We start from the raw sequence: 20,298 nt of genomic DNA, 5'->3' as shown, positions 1-20,298 counted from the left end.
ATGCATTGGTGATCATGTGTGTCGAAAGAGGGTCGTAGATTCATGGTATTCGACCATTAAATAAGGCCCAGTTCAGACGCCGAACTTTTCATGAGCCGAACTTAATTCGAATTTGGACCGACCCAAATTATCAAAAGGACACCTGTTGATTCAGACGTCGAACTTAATTGACCGAACTTAATTTAGTTTGAACCAAAACACATCGAAACATCAGCGGTTTTCAGGCAAGGTGTATGCAGTAGGTTCGGCACATGAAAAGTTCGACGTCCGAATCAAAGCCGTTCCAAAGCCGAAATTCCCGGCTGAGCTGGGCGGGAAGAACGGCTGAGCCGTTCCAAATTCAAATAGCCGTTCTTAACTGATTCAGACGCCGAACTTTTCATGTACTGAATTCAACGTATGAGGTTCGGCTCATGAAAAGTTCGGCGTCTGAACTGGGCCTAAGTTGACAGTTGCGATGTACATCGGACGTTGTGTAAACAAAAGTAAACTTCCGCTTTATGTGCGACGAATGGTGACGGAAACACGTCAAATCGGCGTTTGGACCTGCCTTTTGCAGCAAATAAGGTTAGAACATTTCGAAATTATCAGCTCTGTGTCTATTTCAACTTAATATAGCTCGACATGTGGCGCGTGCGAAAATAGGCACCTTAAGGTGGCTCTATATAGTATTTCACAAAGCTTTGGATATTAAATATGCATAAGTAATTTCTCCCTTGGCAAATGTTTACAACAAAGCACTCGGTAGAAGGTCAATAATAAAAAACCTACAGCCTTAGGCTACGTATGGAAGACACTTTCAGAACCTAAATGTTGTTGCTATGGCAACTAGTGATAGAAATGCTTGGCTTGTTTTTTTAACCTACCTGACTTCTAGACGGTGTTTCTAGGTTTCTACACGGTGAATTTTCTTTCTTTTGGGGGAAAGACAGTTAACACACAAGGAGTTTCAACTGACAAAGCTACAAGAAAATCTGTACATAATTTTCGGAGGAATTCGCAATTTTCGTTTTTGACGCATATTACATAAATGTGTGTATAAAATTTGATGATTTTTGCTTAACAGCGAGAAAAAGAAAACTCCTATCCATGTGCCAATTTTCAAAAAAATTCACCGTCTGGAACGCGCTTAAGAGCCAGTTCCTGTAAATACCGAGAATGAGATGACAGTCGCGAAATTTTCGATTTCGTCATATTTTGCCCAAATAACCTGTGTAGTGAGTTGTGTTCGAAAATACCATTCAAGGGTCTTGAAGCGCTTTAGTTTTTTCGAAATCGAGGAAAGTTTGAAAATCGCCATTTTAGCTGCCTGATGCCACCGAAAATGGCCGAAAATTGTGCATTTTCTTTTCTCTCGTACAGATCAACGCGATGATATCTATCAATATACTTTGGGTACCTCATAGTGCATGTCTTGCTGTTTCTAAAGCATTAATTTGATTAGCAAAAGCTCCAAGTATAATAATATTTTAGGCCGATACAAGTACCTTCATCGAAGCTCATAAGCGAAATGGCTAATTTTAACTAATTTCAATACCATCAAAAGCCCACTGGTACATTGAATTTGAAGTCGAAACTAAAATTTTCTGAAAGCCCATAGTCTATATTATGTTGTGTGAAAGTCTCTTCCGCGGCCCGAAAAAATTAACCCGTCGAGAGACATAAACGTGTGGTACATTTTTGTAAATTCGTCATTCGTGAAACCAACATGGAACTTGGCCAGCTACCTTCATCAAGAACAAAAATAAGCTAATGGAAACCTTTTTCGTCAATAAGGATACTTGTAATGTTTTTTTTTTCCTTTTAGATTGACCACATGATTAACTTTTGCAAACATTTGCGGTTAAATCAAAATAGACGCTGCTTTTGGTACATTTCGATCACCGGCACGCGCATATCGCCCGAAACTGATTTTCCTTCCGCCTACTGTATGTTTCTTTTTGAAGGTTACAACTGTAGCACACATTATTCATTCAGTATCGGCAGTTTTGATTTTTGTGGAACACCCATGGCCACAGCCAAACTTGACTTCAAGTACAAAAAACATTTTGAAACGTGAAGTTTGAGTAAACAATCGATTACAGTTGGATCCATCATGTTTGGCGTAAATATTCGAACACAACCATTTCATGCAAACAGGCACACTTTACTTTAAAATCCTGGTCTGAGACCAGGTAATGCCGATAACAAAGCGCGAGCAGTTGACGAAACTTCATGATCAACTGTCGAAACGTTGTACTCGTGGAATAAGCAAGATGATTCAACCTTTGTAGCGGAGCTCCGGCGGCCCGAAGGGCCGCCAAGCGGAGCCGTATACCCATATAGGGAAGGAAAGGAAACCCATGAATTGATTTTCTCGTGGTTATCATGACTAGCGGTATTGCTCGTGGGCGCGTACGCACGACGGCGACGACGACGGAGTCGCGCAAGATGGCGGCCATGCTCCAGCTAATAGGTTGACAGAGACATGCACCCTCGGTTTGTAGCGGAAGAATGCCATTTTTCTTGGCGGGATTTTGAAAGAGAAACGATAGCGGAGGTTGATCTAATGTTTTTAAGACAGGGTTGCACTGAAGCAAAAAGCAGAAAGCAAGAATTAACGGGCAAAGAAGTAGCGAAGAAGATCGCGAAAAAGACTGAGCGGGCCAGCGCTGGGGAAGGAGGCGAAACAGTACTGAACAACGCCGTGAATTATAGCTAGTCAAGGGCTAGAGAAAGGAGGTGAAATAATACCGAACAATGCCGTGAACCAAAGCTAACGAGGGCTATAGAAAGGAGGCGAAAGTACCCGACAAATCAGAAGACTGCAGAACTCCTCATGGCCAAGTTCAAAATTCGCGCGAACGTGATGCTGTGCAGCCGTGCAAGAAAATTCAAAAGTCACATGATTTGGTCAGGTGATGAACAAGAGAAATCAAACGTACCCGAGAGTTTTAGAGAAATTACAAAACAGTAAACGTAGCGGAAAGAAATGGTTGATTCGTTGATCTATCGAAAATATAACTTCAGTTCAGTCTTCACAACTTTTGCTGCAAGTGTCTGCCTGGAAGATTTACACTGGCCGAACTGAATTGCCAACTTGCGGTAAGTGACTTTTGTTGTTGCGCTTGCTCTGAAAATTATTAAGTTGCCTCGGCGATATAAGCTTAGCTAAGCTTATTTTCAATTGGGATCCATTGAAAGTCTTCCTTATTTGAAGCCATGCTGTAAGAGATTTTAAAAATTGCATCGTTTTAATTTCGCTCGTCTCTAAACAATAACACGTGGGTCGCTTTGGAGGTTGCTGTAAGTTGTAAACAAATAAAGTTTTCTGTCGATTTTCGTCGTCAACTTAAGCTTATAACCTCACGTCTAAAAATAAGCTTAACCAAAACCGTACTTGTAAACACGGCCGGGCGAGTTTTGAAGTTTACTCTGAGTTAGTTAGCACTGCCGCTTCGTAGACTGCTAAAATTTCTTCTTCTGTTTTGAAAACCAAGAAAGGTCTACAAATCATTTTAAGCCGAAGCGAACAGGATTTGCTAAATTTACTTTTGTTCCTATGTGAATATTTGCATATTGTGATTACAAAGTATGGAGATTTCCTTGTTTTGTTAGTTCAATTTATTCGGTTTGGCGAAATGCTTTTGTGAATTCCGAGGTTGATTTGGTTGAAGACTGGTAAAGCTACTGCCAATAAAATGACTGCAAAGCTAAATTAAACCGTCGGCAAAAATACAGACTCTCAGTAATATTCAATCAAATTTAAACGTGAATAATTTTTAAACTTTAACACTGCAAGCTTAAACGAATTTTCTTTATCCTCTCTTTTATTCGGTCACCTTTCATTGAGAAGGGATTGCTGTTGATACTCGAGCTCAGATGTAGTGATATGCATCTTGTGTTTATAATGTAGATTTCCTCGTTTTATTTATTGTCTGTCCAATTAGTTCGGTTTGGTGAAATGCTTATACAGTGTATAGTCCAAAATGTCGAGTAGACGATTATGCATGGCAATCCTGTCGGCAAATTAAGCTCTGCTTTGATTTTGATTGGCTATTTCATTTTATTTATGCCATTGCTTTTGGTTGGGGGTACATGGACCCTATTTTCTTAATAAGAGGTTATTCCACAATACGGTATTTACACTTAATATGGAAATGTTCCTAAAAAGTGAGATTGTACTAATTAACTCGGTAAATTGAACAGTGTAATAGAAGTTCTTGCCCTGACCATTTCTCAGTAATAAGAATAACTTTTACATACATATATATACACAATTTAGTTGGAGAGAGCGCTCTCCTATCTCCACTCTCTCTCTCTCTCTCTCTCTGCTCTCTTCTTCACACTAATTTTTTATTAACTAACTTGTTAAATGAATATCATTGACTGTTTTCTTTGTTGTGCATGCATACTTTTTTGCTCGTCGAAGAAAGTTTCAGTTTCTTCCTGGTTGTACAGTGTCCTTTGTCCTGTCCAGTACCAATTCGTTTGTGATATAACTTTGTGAATTCTCTATTCTCCTTAAATTTTATCTCATCAGTTTGATAGAATGCACTCTCAGAGTGTTCCATCATTGTCTTCAGTCGCTACAATTTTCCAGGAAAAAGCAATAGTTTTCTTAATTTCCTTTTACTTTGTGTTAGGACTTTTTAGCATGTCTGTAATTGGCCCATGGGCATTACCGGAGAATAATTTTCAAGTCAAGAATTACATTTGTTTTAGTGTTGAGTGTTTTAAATTGTTATGAATTAGGCATTTATTTTTATTTTTATTTTTTAAATTTTTTATTTTAGTCACATGCAATGTTTTATGATTTTACCGAGGTATACCATGTAAATGTAAATAATGCACTGGAATTGGCCAATCAGAGTGTGCATTATATCGGCTTTAAACACAAACCATGTATAATAAATTACTTGTATGTAAATGATATTTTTATTACAGAGAACTGGACAGGGCAAGAACTTTTCGTTCTTTTGTGAATTTATATATTAATTCCTCTCAGTGCTGTCAAAGATGTCTCAGGAACCTTCATTTCTGATAATCTATTATTAATTTCCACCATACCTACAGCACAGAAGCTCACCAAATCCTAACTGATAACTAACATGTGTGTATCTCTAGCCTTTGCTGTCTGCTACATGTATATTCTGTTATGCTGCCTTAACTGTTAGAAACAATTTTGACAGAGCTGTTTCAACAGTTTCACTTAAATTGATTTCCAGTAACAGTGCTACATGTAGCAGTGTTATTGAGTATGAACTTTATGGAGGATTTTAAATTTTTATTTTTTTTATGATTACAGACGACAACAAAATATAGATGTGTATACATAACCTGATGTTAGTGTTGGTTACAAACCGTAGTTCATAATAGTCATCCTATTACAGGTAAGGGGGAAAAGTTCAGAAAGTTTAGAACATTTCTTCTCCCAGTACACCTTCTGTCTATAGGTGCAATAATTGAGAGGTTATATATATATACGAGGAGTATTGTAAAGTTACTGTATAAACTTAGTATGAAAATCTGACATTTGAATGCCTCCTTTGCTAAAATTAGTCACGATTTAATTGTTATCTCTCCCTGTGAATTCATAGAGATTCCAGAGGCAAATTATCACGTAATGTGGAAGTCCTGTCTTCAAGTGAGGGAAAATGACACAAAAGAGTTACAATGAAAGTAAAAAGAATAGATTGTTTTCACGTGACATCATCGCTTTCTAAAATCCAAAACTAAAGAACCACCAAAGTTTTTATCCTCGTTAGGCATAAGAGGTGGTATATTTATATCTGTTCACAATTTTACAGTTCAATAACGTGCTTCGTTTGGAATCCAGAGCATTTTGAATGTCAGGGTTATGGAGGTGCGTGACATAAGGCTAAGATCGAGTTTGTCAAAAAATATAAACTTATCTCATGATTTTGAGCTTTTTTAGAAATTTGAGCATTACGAAAAGTGCTTATGTAAATGCTTCTTTGATCAGTACTGATAATCAGTCGCCTAGGTAGCCAAAGAAAGTTCCAGATGTTTACTCTATTTTCCGGCTGCCATATTGGTGTACCACAGAGGTACACCAACATGGCGTTTTCATACTGGGCTCTGTAAATATCTGCGAAACATTTCAACGAATATCTGAAGTTTGGGGGAACATACAGGCCTAAAACTTGGAGAAGTGTCTTATTTAGTTACCTTCTATAACATCATAATTTCATAGCTTTTTCCAAAGGATGGTTTTCGATTTATTTTTTTTATTGCGTGACAGTGAAAATGATCTATTGTGAATGTTTATATGGTGTACATTATACATCATGTAAAGGTATTTGGTGAGTGCCAAAGGCATAACATTTCATGTATTGCTTTTTCAGGAGAAATTATATAACAGTGATGTTTTAAAAGGTGTGATCAGAAAAATAATGAGTACATTGTCCAGGCATCACCAGTTTATGGACGGCATATGTAGACAGTAAGAGATTAACTGTAAGCACCATGTAAGTTAGTTTTATGCTTATGACTTCTTGTTCTTGGATTTTGTGTCATTTCATTACAAGAATAGGTAATGAAAGATGCAATAGTTGTTGCAATATATTTTTGAAGGAAAACTTATAAGTCTGCCTATGCTGGATAACAGCCAGGTGTAAACTGAATGTGAAGCAAACACTCTGTTAAAGATGGGGCAACCCTAAAACCCAGAAACCGGAATCCGGAATCTGGAACCAAAAACCAGAATCCAGAAACCGGAAACCGGAATCCGCAAATCAAAGGAAATAAGTTCTTCAAATACACAAAAATTGTTTTGCTTAACTTTTCGACTGTAAAAAATAAGCTGCCAAGTAGAAAGGACCTCAAACTTAACCTTTTTTGAAACAAAAATCCCCCGTCTGTTGAAATCGTGCAACTGTTATTTCTAGTGAGGGCTGTGATTATGAGAATCTCAGTAAAGTGCATCTTAATTTTATTCCAAGCACCTCGAGAGCGTCTAAAATAAGCTTGCTGGTAATTGCCATTTTGTTCGATAAGTGATCTTCAATTTACCAGAAGTATAAATTTATCCTTTATGTCTAGTAGATACTGAACAAGATAGAAAATTTCATAGAGAACAGGATATCCGTCAGTGGCAGCCCCCTGTACATTGACGGTCAGGCCCCCCACTTTCGAAGTCCAAAGGCTAACCTGTCTGGTCTAAATATGAAATTTGATTTTTCCAACAGATACGAGACCAATTCCAGATTAACACAATTTTCACACTGATACTGTGACAAATCAGCATTTCATATTCGTGGCGGCCATCATGTTAAAACAATTTGTAGAAATGTTGCGCACTTACTTCCATCTGCTTCTCACTTGCCAACAGATCAGACCACATGTTGTTAAAAGATGCTAAAAGACTGCCAGAAACTCACTGCAATAGCCTATAATAGCTTGTTGTTAATGTGCTGCTCACCAGTCTTCTCAGAGCAATTTGATCTAGACAAGAACCGGGCTCTCACCAGGGCCAGCTTGAACAAAAGATGGGTAACTTAGCCTATGAGCAGGCTCTCGTGTTTGGGCTGGGGGCGTGAGTGGCAAAGCTGCATGAAGGCTCTTGGTGACGTGCCAATGCAGAAAAACACTAGACACCTATTTAGCCTGCTCAGACACTAGAGACAGATACTAGAGCCTGCTCGCAGGCTATGAGTAACTCTATCCACCCAAAAAATCAGTAACCCTGACTGGATAGTGATGTACCCAATGGATAGCTTTATGCAACTTTTGAACAACCGGGCCAGATATATAGCTAAGGGTTGTTCAGAACTAGTCAATCATTTTTTAGCAATTACAGTCTGTGGCTGAAGTAAAGCCAAGAAAATAAATAACAAAATAATTTTTGCTCATATTTATTAATTAGACATTGCTGAAGTAAATTATTTCTATCATCATTCATAATATCTGGATTCCAGATTCTGGTTTTCGGTTCCGGATTCCAGATTCTGGATTCCAGATTCTGGATTCTGGATTTCGGTTTCCAAATTCAGTGTTTTAGGGTTGCCCCAGATGATGTATGTGCATATGTTAATCTTGAATAATCTGAAATTTCAGAGAGTTTAAAAATGTCATATCATATCTGTGATGGTTCTGAGGTGGAGGGCTGTTACATGTAGATGTAAATGTCTCATGCACGATTTTTCACTTGTTATGATTCAGGTGAAAATAGTTTCTGTATCTGTTGATGTGCAACAACCTACACCAATATTTCAGCCTAATAATGTACAGTGTATATTAATTAACCAAATTATGCTGTTTTTAGTTGGCCAGTGCTACTGCATAGTAATGTGATGTTGAAGTGCACAAATTTACAAACATGCCCAGTGTCAACTTGTCAAATATATGAACTGGCCAGACAGTGTAGATTACAAAATTCTCTGAAAGGTAAGATGTTTCTTAAACATTATTTTGTAATTGTTTTCCTCAAGAAAAGATTCATACCCCACATGGAGGTTCTTTCTCTGTTAGAGCTCTTGATTCCTGATACTTTAATTTGGAATTTCTAAAGACTGGCCATGAATGGGTGTTGGGTGTGAATATCTTCTGGAACTGCACATTCATTCATTGAGTAAGCAAGAACATCAGTATTTATCCTGACAAACTCTGATTTTCTTCTGGAAGCTGAACTCGTATACAGTTGTACAGTTATATGTACATGTACAAACAAACAGCCTGGATGACCCTGTGATTGGGACTGTGCACATTGTTGTAACTTGCAGTGTTCCAGTTTCTTGTTTGAAGCAAATTGCATTTGCTCTCGAAAGCAAGTTGCGAAGTTCATAACAGTTATGTAAGTTTGCTTTGTATCTCAGGGCAGAGCCTGCCACTGTGAAAGTTGGAGTACCAACCCCTAGCATTTGATTCACTACTAACACTCAGTAAACAAGTCACAATGAAGTACACTGTATATCAAAGAGAGGAATTACATGCCTGTTCCTGTCAGTCAATATATGAACAGTTTACAGATGGGCAGCCTGTATTAAAACATCAAAGATTTTCAAAGCAAGCATGGCCTGGTGAGATATTTCTGACAGATATATTAATTTGTGAAAAGTGCTATAAACAAATGCATCTGGGAACAAATTAATTTATCATGGATGCAGCTTCTGAGAGATCCCCAATATTAATGGAACATACACTGCTCATACATGTAAAAGAGTTCAGTAATTCATTACTTATGATTGTAATGCTTTGTTTGGTTTCTCTGTATTTACAGACAACTTGATGGGATTATAAATTCTGCACCAAGTTCATTGAATAAACTGACTTGGAGGTTCAGTTCTGCAACCCATCCTTTGTGTAGTAATATCATAGCTGCAACATTGTGACAGATACACTGCATTACATGATTAAGAAACACATATTAACTAATTACTTTTAAGTGCCTGTTAAATTAATCAGTTTTTCTTAGAGATAATTTACTCATGGTTTATTTAAATAATTGGCTTTTTGGCTTTAAAATGATATTTATTGAGCTTTTAAATCAATTTTGTGATAATCTGCATTGGACATGGCATAAATTGATATTTTGCCAACACCAAATGGAGAACTGGGTCTTAAGCAAAGTTGCAGGATTAGCATTTTTGTAGAAAGAAAGGGTTGAGAAATTTGTGACATTCTACAGACAGCCTTGCCATTCGCAATGTCCAATAAGGTTAATTTGTTCCATTCTGTTGTAGAAATAGTGTTCTCTAATTTATAAATTACTTCAATCTGTTGTTTAAATGATTGCCTTATAACCCCATGTCTGGCTTTGGTGCATGTAGGATATTGATGTATTTTTTATCCATTTTGCTGTAAATTATCGTAAGTGATGTGTCAATCAAAACATATCTTGGATATGCTGGGCTCTTCTGACAAATGTACCTATGCCTGATATCCTTGGAGTGCATTTGGTTGTGTAGTGCAGACAAAATACATGTACATAATATAATTTCCTCTTAGCTTACTGATAATTCTTGGTATAATTTAATCATAGCAAAATTAATTAATGGAACCCAATAACAGCTCTTGTAGTCCACAATGCCAGTCGAGAAAAAGAACAAATCACATTGAAATTGAGTAATAAAACTACTATTAGAAGCCTATGCAAGTATTCATGATCAGCAAAAAAAAAAAGATATATATATCGTAATTACCATTTATGCGAGGGTGATTTTGCTCATTGCAAACCCTTCCAGCAGGAGCAGACTCCATACAATAGTGAAGATGGCTAAATGCATCTCTGGGGACAAGTTAGAAAACAAAACTTTCCAACTTTTCACATATGTATACTGTTTTGGTATTTTTGTGAGATTACATTTGGTAGAGATTCAGGGACTGAGTATATTGTAACCACTGTATTTCAATCAGTCCCCACAACAAAAAAATGTGTAAACTTCTTTTGTGTGGGAGTCCCCATGTTAACTAAGGAAGAATATAATGATTAATAACAATGCCTTGTCTTTCTCAATAAGGTAGGAAAGAACAAGAAATGCCACCAAAAAGCACAGAAGACAGTTGTGTTATGTGATCAAGATTTTTGGTGGCTTTCCAGAATTCCTTGAAATCATGGCTCTATATTTCATAATCACACCATCTTTCACCTCGATCTGCTGATGTAATACTAGTTCCGGCTGAAACTATTAAATCATTCGCAATTTACCTCATACATGTTGGATTATTTTCATTAGTAGCAACATTCCGAAAAATAACTGAGGAGCTCCGCTTTTAGGCTGGCCTAAATCTATATATTAGCGGAGCTCCGGCGGAGCCCCATACCCATATAGGGGAGAAAAGGAAACCCATGAATTGATTTTCTCATGGTTATCATGGCTAACGGTATTGCTCGTGGGCGCGTACGCACGACGACGACGACGACGGAGTCGCGCAAGATGGCGGCCATACTCCAGCTAATAGGTTGACAGAGACATGCACCCTTAGTTGGTAGCGGGTAAATGCCATTTTTCTTGGCGGGATTTTTAAAGAAAAACGATAGCGGAGGTTGATTTAATATTTTTAAGACAGGGTTGCGCTGAAGCAAAAGACAGAAAGCAAGAATTAACAGGCAAAGAAGTAGCGAAGAATATCGCGAAAAAGACTGAGCGGGCCAGCGCTGGGGAAGGAGGCGAAACAGTACTGAACAATGCCGTGAATTATAGCTAGTCAAGGGCTAGAGAAAGGAGGTGAAATAATACCGAACAATGCCGTGAACCAAAGCTAACGAGGGCTATAGAAAGGAGGCGAAAGTACCCGACAAATTGATTCAGAAGACTGCCGAACTCCCCATGGCCAAGTTCAAAATTCGCGCGAACGTGATGCTGTGCAGCCGTGCAAGAAAATTCAAAAGTCACCTGATTTGATCAGGTGATGAACATTAGAGAAATCAAACGTACCCGAGTGTTTTAGAGAAATTGCAAAACACTAAACGTAGCGGAAAGAAGTGGTTGATTCGTTGATCTATCGAAAATATAACTTCAGTTTAGTCTTCACAACTTTTGCTGCAAGTTTCTGCCTGGAAGATTTACACTGGCCGAACTGAATTGCCAACTTGCGGTAAGGGACTTTTGTTGTTGCGTTTGGTATGAAAATTAACAAGTTTCCTCGGCGATATAAGCTTATTTTCAATTGGAATCCATTAAAAGTCTTCCTTTTTTGAAGCCATGCTGTAAGAGATTTTAAAAATTGCATCGTTTTAATTTCGCTCGTCTCTAAACAATAACACGTGGGTCGCTTTGGAGGTTGCTGTAAGTTGTAAACAAATTATGTTTTCTATCGATTTTCGTCGTCAATTTAAGCTTATAACCTCACATCTAAAAATAAGCTTAACCAAAATCGTACTTGTAAACACGGCCGGGCGAGTTTTGAAGTTTTCTCTGGTTTAGTTAGCACTGCCGCTTCGTAGACTGCTAAAATTTGTTCTTCTGTTGTTGAAAACTGAACCAAGAAAGGTCTACAAACCATTTTAAGCCGAAGCGAACAGGATTTGCTAAATTTACTTTTGTTCCTATGTGAATATTTGCATATTGTGATTACAAAGTATGGAGATTTCCTCGTTTTGTTAGTTCAATTTATTCGGTTTGGCGAAATGCTTTTGTGAATTCCGAGGTTAAATTGGTTGAAGACTGGTAAAGCTACTGCCAATAAAATGACTGCATAGCTAAATTAAGCCGTCGGCAAAAATACAGACTCTCAGTAATATTCAAATTTAAGCGTGAATAATTTTTCAACTTTAACACCGCAAGCTTAAACGAAGTTTATTTACCCTCTCTTTTATTCAGTCACCGTTCACTGAAAAGGGATTTGCTGTTGATACTCGAGCTCAGATGTAGTGATATGCATCTTGTGTTTATAATGTAGATTTCCTTGTTTTATTTTGTTGTCTGTCCAATTAGTTCGGTTTGGTGAAATGCTAATATAGTCCAAAATGTCGAGTAGACGATTATGCATGGCAATCCTGTCTGCAAATGAAGCTCTGCTTTGATTTTGATTGGCTATTTCATGTTATTTGTGCCATTGCTTTTGGTTGAGGGTACATGGACCGTATTTTGTTAATAAGAGGTTATTCCCCAATGCGGTATTTACACTTAATATGGAAATGTTCCAAAAAAGTGAGATAGTACTAATTGACTCGGTAAATTGAACAGTGTAATAGAAGTTCTTGCCCTGACCATTTCTCAGTAATAAGAAGAACTTTTACATACATATATACACAATTTAGTTGGAGAGAGTGCTCTCCTATCTCCACTCTCTCTCTCTCTTTACTCTCTTCTTCACACTAATTTTTTGTTTACTAACTTATTAAATGAATGTCACTGACTGTTTTCTTTTTTGTGCATGCATACTTTTTTGCTGGTCGAAGAAAGTTTCAGTTTCTTCCTGGCTGTACAGTTTCCTTTCTCCTGTCCTGTACCAATTTGTTTGTGATATAACTTCGTGAATTCTCTATTCTCCTTAAATTTTATCTCATCAGGTTGATAGAATACACTCTCAGAGTGTTCCATCATTGTCTTGAGTCACTACAATTTTCCGGAAAAAAGCAATAGTTTTCTTAATTTCCTTTTACTTTGTGTTAGGACTTTTTAGCCTGCCTGTAATTGGCCCATGGGCATTACGGGAGAATAATTTTCAAGTAAAGAATTACATTCATTTTAGTGTTGAGTATTTTAAATTGTTATGAATTAGGCATTTCTTTTTATTTTTTATATTTTTTATTTTAGTCCCACGCAATGTTTTATGGTTTTACCGAGGTATACCATGTAAATGTAAATAATGCACTGGAATTGGCGAATCAGAGTGTGCATTATATCGGCTTTAAACACAAACCACATATTATAAATGACTCATGTAAATGATATTTTTATTACAGAGAACTGGACAGGGCAAGAACTTCTCCTTCTTTTGTGAATTTATATATTAATTCCTCTCAGTGCTGTCAAAATGTCTCAGGAACCTTCATTTCTGATAATCTATTATTTTCCACCATACCTACAGCACAGAAGCCCACCAAATCCTAACTGATAACTACCATGTGTGTATCTCTAGCCTTTGCTGTGTGCTACATGTATATTCTGTTATCCTGCCTTAACTGCTAGGAAAAATTTTGGCAGAGCTGTTTCAACAGTTTCACTAAAATTGATTTCCAGTAACAGCGCTACATGTAGCAGTGTTATTGAGTGTGAACTTTATGGGGAATTTTAAATTTTTATTTTTTTATGATTACAGACGACAACAAATATACATGTGTATACATAACCTGATGTTGGTGTTGGTTACAAACCGTAGTTCATAATAGTCATCCTATTACAGGTAAGGGGGAAAAGTTCAGAGAGTTTAGAACATTTCTTCCCCCAGCACACCTTCTGTCTATAGGTGCAATAATTGAGAGGTTATATATATGTATGAAGAGTAATGTAAAGTATGGGGTGCCATTTCCGCCAAAATTATTGTTTTATTATTATTAGGCACAATGTTTTATTATTAGGCACCAGTTAATTATTATTAGGCACAATGTTTTATTATTAGGCACCAGTTTATTATTATTAGGCACAATGTTTTATTATTAGGCACTATTTTATTATTGTTTGGCATTATTTTCTATTATTATTTCATCTTTATTATTAGGCACTCTTTCGTATTATTTTCGTACCTTACTATCTCCAAGTAGTCAGCGGTTTTACACATGAGAACAGCATGGCAGACATTGCGAATGATCACGGGATAGACATCTTGACTTTGTAGGCCCAGAAAAAGCAAAATGTAGCTGAGTATGTAGAAGCAATTTATCCTCGAAGTATAAAACGATGGCAACTAACACTATTTCCGACTTAAGGCATGAAGTTACCTCCCGATTACAAGAGATTGTTGCTTGTGTTGGTGTGTCTCATGACAGTGACTTAGTTGAGGAGCTTGAAGAAATTCAAAAGCATGTGAATCTCCTTGATTCAGTGACAAGAATACCTGAAGAGTTGTTTAATTTGTTGAGTAGCGCACGATCACTTTTACAGCAGAATGAGGAAAGAGCAAGTGTTGTTCGTAGTGGTACTCCTCCTGGTTTTTAATATGGACGCTATAAAACAACAAGAATTTTAAATTGAAATTCTTTATTCACCTAAATGTAACCCTGCAATAACAAAATGTTGAACTTGAACTTGTTTAACACAACCACTGAGTAATAATATTGGACTAATATAAGCACTATGAAACTAAGCTTACTTTAGTGTAGGATTCTCCTATAACGTTTCCTTTTAATTTTGTCCATACAGCAAACCTATAAAGGTCTATAAAATTGGGCTGTTGAGGTTTCTCCTTCATCAGGGCTAGCAAGCCCTTCGATTACCTTAACGGCTTTTGAAAGCAGATCCTTTACCACGAAAACGTTGTTCTCCGCCATGTCATGTCAACCTATTTACTGTGCCGTGACTACTGGAGCTGCTGCCGAGCTGCTGAGATTTTCATTGGTCGAGACGAAAAAAGGCGGGAAAAGTGCTAATAATGAAAATCAATGCCTAATAATGCAACAAGGTGACTAATGATAAAAAATAATTCCAAACAATAATAAACTGGTGCCTAATAATAAAACATTGTGCCTAATAATAATTAAATGGTGCCTAATAATAAAACATTGTGCCTAATAATAATAAAACAATAATTTTGGCGGAAATGGCACCCCATAGTAAAGTTACTGTCTAAACTTAGCATTAAAATCTGACATTTGAATGCCTCCTTTGCTAAAATTAGTCATGATTTAATTGTTATCACTCCCTGTGAATTCATAGAGATTCCAGAGGCAATTATAACCTAATGTGGAAGTCCTGTCTTCAAGTGAGGGAAAATGACACAAAAGAGTTACAATGAAAGTAAAGAGAATTGTGAATGTTGATATGGTGTACATTATACATCTTGTAAAGGCATTTGGTGAGTGCCAAAGGCATGACATTTCATGTATTGCTTTTTCAGGACAAATTATATAACAGTGACATTTTAAAAGGTGTGATCAGAAAAATAATGAGTACATTGTCCAGGCAGCATCAGTTTATGGACAGCATATGCAGACGGTAAGAGGAACTGTAAGCACTACCATGTAAGTTAGTTTTATGCTTATGACTTCTTGTTCTTGAATTTTGTGTCATTTCATCACAAGAATAGGTAACGAAAGATGCAATAGTTGTTGCAATATATTTTTGAAGGAAAACTTATAAGTCTGCCTATGCTGGATAACAGCCATGTGTAAACTGAATGTGAAGCAAACAATATGTTAAATATGGGGCAACCCTAAAACCCAGAAACCGGAATCCGGAATCTGGAACCAAAAACCGGAATCCAGAAACTGGAAACCGGAATCCGCAAATCAAAGAAAATAAGTTCTTCAAGTATGCGAAAATTGTTTTGCTTAGCTTTTCGACTGTAAAAAGTAAGCTGCCAAGTAAAAAGGACCTCAAACTTAACCTTTTTGAAACAAAAATTCCCCGTCTGTTGAAATTGTGCAACCGTTATTTTTAGTGAGGGCTATGATTATGAGAATCTCAGTAAAGTGCATCTTAATTTTATTCCAAGCACCTCGAGAGTGTCTAAAATAAGCTTGCTGGTAATTGCCATTTCGTTTAATAAGTGATCTTCAATTTACCGGAAGTATAAATTTATCCTTTATGTCTAGTACATACTGAACAAGATAGAAAATGTCATAGAGAACAGGATATCCATCAGTAGCAGCCCCCTGTACATTGACGGTCACGCCCCCCAATTTCGAAGTCCAAGGGCTAACCCGTCTGGTTTAAATATGAAATTTGATTTTTCCAACAGATACGAGACCAATTCCAGATTAACACAATTTTCACACATACTGTGACAAATCAGCATTTCATATTCTTGGCGGCCATCATATTGAAACAATTTGTAGAAATGTTGCACACTTACTTCCGTCTGCTTCTCACTTGCTGACAGATCAGACCACATGCTGTTCAAAGATGCTAAAAGACTGCCAGAAACTCACTGCAATAGCCTATAATAGCTTGTTGTTAATGTGCTGCTCACCAGTCTTCTCAGAGCAATTTGATCTAGACAAGAACCGGGCTCTCACCAGGGCCAGCTTGAACAAAAGATGGGTAACTTAGTCTATGAGCAGGCTCTCGTGTTTGGGCTGGGGGTGTGAGTGGCAAAGCCGCATGAAGGCTCTTGGTGACATGCCAATGCAGAAAAACACTAGACACCTATTTAGCCTGCTCAGACAATAGAGACATATACTAGAGCCTGCTCGCAGGCTATGAGTAACTCTATCCACCCAAAAAATCAGTAACCCTGACTGGATAGTGATGTACCCAATGGATAGCTTTATGCAGCTTTTGAACAACGGGGCCAGATATATAGCTAAGGGTTGTTCAGAACTAGTCAATCATTTTTTAGCAATTACAGTCTGTGGCTGAAGTAAAGCCAAGAAAATAAATAACAACAAAATGATTTTTGCTCATATTTATTTATTAGACATTGCTGAAGTGAATTATTTCTATCATCATTCATAATATCTGGATTCCAGATTCTGGTTTTTGGTTCCGGATTCTGGATTCCAGATTCTGGATTCCGGATTTCGGTTTCCAAATTCAGTGTTTTAGGGTTGCCCTAGATGATGTATGTGCATATGTTAATCTTGAATAATCTGAAATTTCAGAGAGTTTAAAAATATCATATCATATCTGTGATGGTTCTGAGGTGGAGGGCTGTTACATGTACATGCAAATGTCTCATGCACGATTTTTCACTCATTATGATTCAGGTGCAAATAGTTTCTGTATCTGTTGATGTGCAACAATCTACACCAATATTTCAACCTAATAATGTACAGTGTATATTAATTAACCAAATTATGCTGTTTGTTTTTAGTTGGCCAGTGCTACTACATAGTAATGTGATGTTGAAGTGCACAAATTTACAAACATGCCCAGTGTCAACTTGTCAAATACATGTATATGAACTGGCCAGACAGTGTAGATTACAAAATTCTCTGAAAGGTAAGATGTTTCTTAAACATTATTTTGTAATTAATGATTTCTCAGACATTGTTTTCTTCAAGAAAAGATTCATACCCCACATGGAGGTTTTTTCTCTATTAGAGCTCTTGATTCCTGATACTTTAATTTGGAATTTCTAAAGACTGGCCGTGAATGGGTGTCGGGTGTGAATATCTTCTGGAACTGCACATTCATTCATTGAGTAGGCAAGAACATCAGTATTTATCCTGACAAACTCTGATTTTCTTCTGGAAGCTGAACTCATATACAGTTGTACAGTTATATGTACAACCAAACAGCCTGGATGACCCTGTGATTGGGACTGTGCACATTGTTGTAACCCTCAATGTTCCAGTTTCTTGTTTGAAGCAAATTGCATTTGCTCTCGAAAGCAAGTGGCGAAGTTCATAACAGTTATGTAAGTTTGCTTTGTATTATCAGGACAGAGCCTGCCACAGTGAAAGTTGGAGTACCAACCCCTAGCATTTGATTCACTACTAACACTCAGTAAACAGCTAACAATGAAGTACACTGTATATCAAAGAAAGGAATTACATGCCTGTTCCTGTCAGTCAATATATGAACAGGTTACAGATGGGGAGCCTGTATTAAAACATCAAAGATTTTCAAAGCAACCATGGCCTGGTGAGATATTTCTGAGGTAATATAAATTTAAGGTCCTTATGATTGCTTATAGGCATTGATTTTTATTGTAAACAATATCTTACTGAGTGTATTTTTCTTCTGTGCTAATTGTTGGAGAACACAGAGGTCACTGTTATGACAGAGATATTAATTTGTGAAAAGTTCTATAAACAAATGCATCTGGGAACAAATTAATTTATCATGGATGCAGCTTCTGAGAGATCCCCAATATTAATGGAACATACACTGTTCATACAGTACATGTAAAAGAGTTTAGTAATTCATTACTTATGATTGTAATGCTTTGTTTGGTTTCTCTGTATTTACAGACAACTTGATGGGATTATAAATTCTGCACCAAGTTCATTGAATAAACTGACTTGGAGGTTCAGTTCTGCAACCCATCCTGTTTGTAGTAATATCATAGCTGCAACATTGTGACAGATACACTGCATTACATTATTAAGAAACACATATTAACTAATTATTTTTAAGTGCCTGTTAATTTAATCAGTTTTTCTTAGAGATAATTTACTCATGGTTTATTTAAATAATTGGCTTTTTGGCTTTAAAATGATATTTATTGAGCTTTTAAATCAATTTTGTGATAATCTGCATTGGACATGGCATAAATTGATATTTTGCCAACACCAAATGGAGAACTGGGTCTTAAGCAAAATTGCAGGATTAGCATTTTTGTAGAAAGAAAGGGTTGAGAAATTTGTGACATTCTACAGACAGCCTTGCCATTCGCAATGTCCGATAAGGTTAATTTGTTCCATTCTGTTGTAGAAATAGTGTTCTCTAATTTATAAATTATTTCAATCTGTTGTTTAAACGATTGCCTTATAACCCCATGTCTGGCTTTGGTGCATGTAGGATATTGATGTATTTTTTATCCATTTTGCTGTAAATTATCTTAATTGATGTGTCAATCAAAACATATCTTGGATATGCTGGGCTCTTCTGACAAATGTACCTATGCCTCATAACCTTTGAGTGCATTTGGTTGTGTAGTGCAGACAAAATACATGTACATAATATAACTTCCTCTTAGCTTACTGATAATTCTTGGTATAATTTAATCATAGCAAAATTAATCAATGGAACCCAATCGCAGCTCTTGTAGTCCACAATGCCAGTCGAGAAAAAGAACAAATCACATTGAAATTGAATAATAAAATTATTATTAGAAGCCTATGCAAGTATTCATGATCAGCAAAAAAAAAAATATCGTAATTACCATTCATGCGAGGGTGATTTTGCTTATTGCAAACCCTTCCAGCAGGAGGAGACTCCATACAATAGTGAAGATGGCTAAATGTATCTTTGGGGACAAGTTAGAAAACAAAACTTTCCAACTTTTCACATATGTATACTGTTTTGGTATTTTTGTGAGATTTCATTTGGTAGAGATTCAGGGACTGAGTATATTGTAACCACTGCATTTCAATCAGTCCCCACAACAACAAAAATGTGTAAACTTCTTTTGTGTGGGAGTCCCCATGTTAACTAAGGAAGAATATAATGATTAATGACAATGCCTTGTCTTTCTGAATAAGGTAGGAAAGAACAAGAAATGCCACCAAAAAGCACAGAAGACAGTTCTGTTATGTGATCAAGATTTTTGGTAGCTTCCCAGAAATCCTTGAAATCGTGGCTCTATATTTCATAATCACACCATCTTACACCTCGATCTGCTGAAGTAATACTAGTTCCGGCTGAAACTATTAAATCATTCGCAATTTACCTCATACATGTTGGATTATTTTCATTAGTAACAACATTCCGAAAAATAACTGAGGAGCTCCGCTTTTAGGCTGGCCTAAATCTATATATTATTTCTTACCCGTGTGCTTGCAATTCTTATGGATACAATTGCCCCTGTCTGTTACCACCAGATTTATGGATGAATCGTTCGTTTCTTATCACTTAATATGGCACATACCTCTGAATAAAACACATACTGTGACATCATTTTTCTTGGAGTGTTCCAACAGGCGTTCGCCAATTGCAAAACATAAGCAGCAAGACAGAAAAATACAAAGGCTTCTTCGTCAATCGCACTACGCTGTCCAGATTTCTTTCTTACAAAGTTTCCAGACTAGTTGAGTAAGTACTTGACTTTGTTTGGTGGTCCCGGTTCGGACAATTAGGCAAATGTGGA

The 20,298-nt window shown here is 36.8% G+C and overlaps 1 long non-coding RNA gene across 5 annotated transcripts; it reads left to right on the top strand.

The window, feature by feature from the left end:
• Positions 1–1,637: 1,637 nt before the first annotated feature.
• LOC149099836 (uncharacterized) lies at positions 1,638–19,885 on the top strand. Of its 5 annotated transcripts, none has more exons than XR_016203463.1 (9): positions 1,783–3,084; positions 5,288–6,470; positions 8,267–8,388; positions 8,817–9,020; positions 9,221–11,538; positions 15,442–15,539; positions 17,359–17,486; positions 17,928–18,147; positions 18,461–19,885. It is a non-coding gene; the product is annotated as an uncharacterized LOC149099836 (long non-coding RNA). The 5 variants fall into 5 exon arrangements; XR_016203464.1 differs by having other exon boundaries at positions 1,793–3,084; positions 5,288–5,372; positions 6,348–6,470; positions 17,928–19,885; XR_016203465.1 differs by having other exon boundaries at positions 1,638–3,084; positions 15,442–15,565; positions 17,928–19,885.
• Positions 19,886–20,298: the final 413 nt, after the last annotated feature.

The sequence above is a fragment of the Orbicella faveolata genome, unplaced genomic scaffold (genome assembly GCF_042242905.1).
Source record: "Orbicella faveolata isolate gen_17 unplaced genomic scaffold, um_ofav_v1 contig_46, whole genome shotgun sequence".
NCBI classification, from domain to species: domain Eukaryota; kingdom Metazoa; phylum Cnidaria; class Anthozoa; order Scleractinia; family Merulinidae; genus Orbicella; species Orbicella faveolata.
This window is presented reverse-complemented; position numbering and strand designations above follow the sequence as displayed.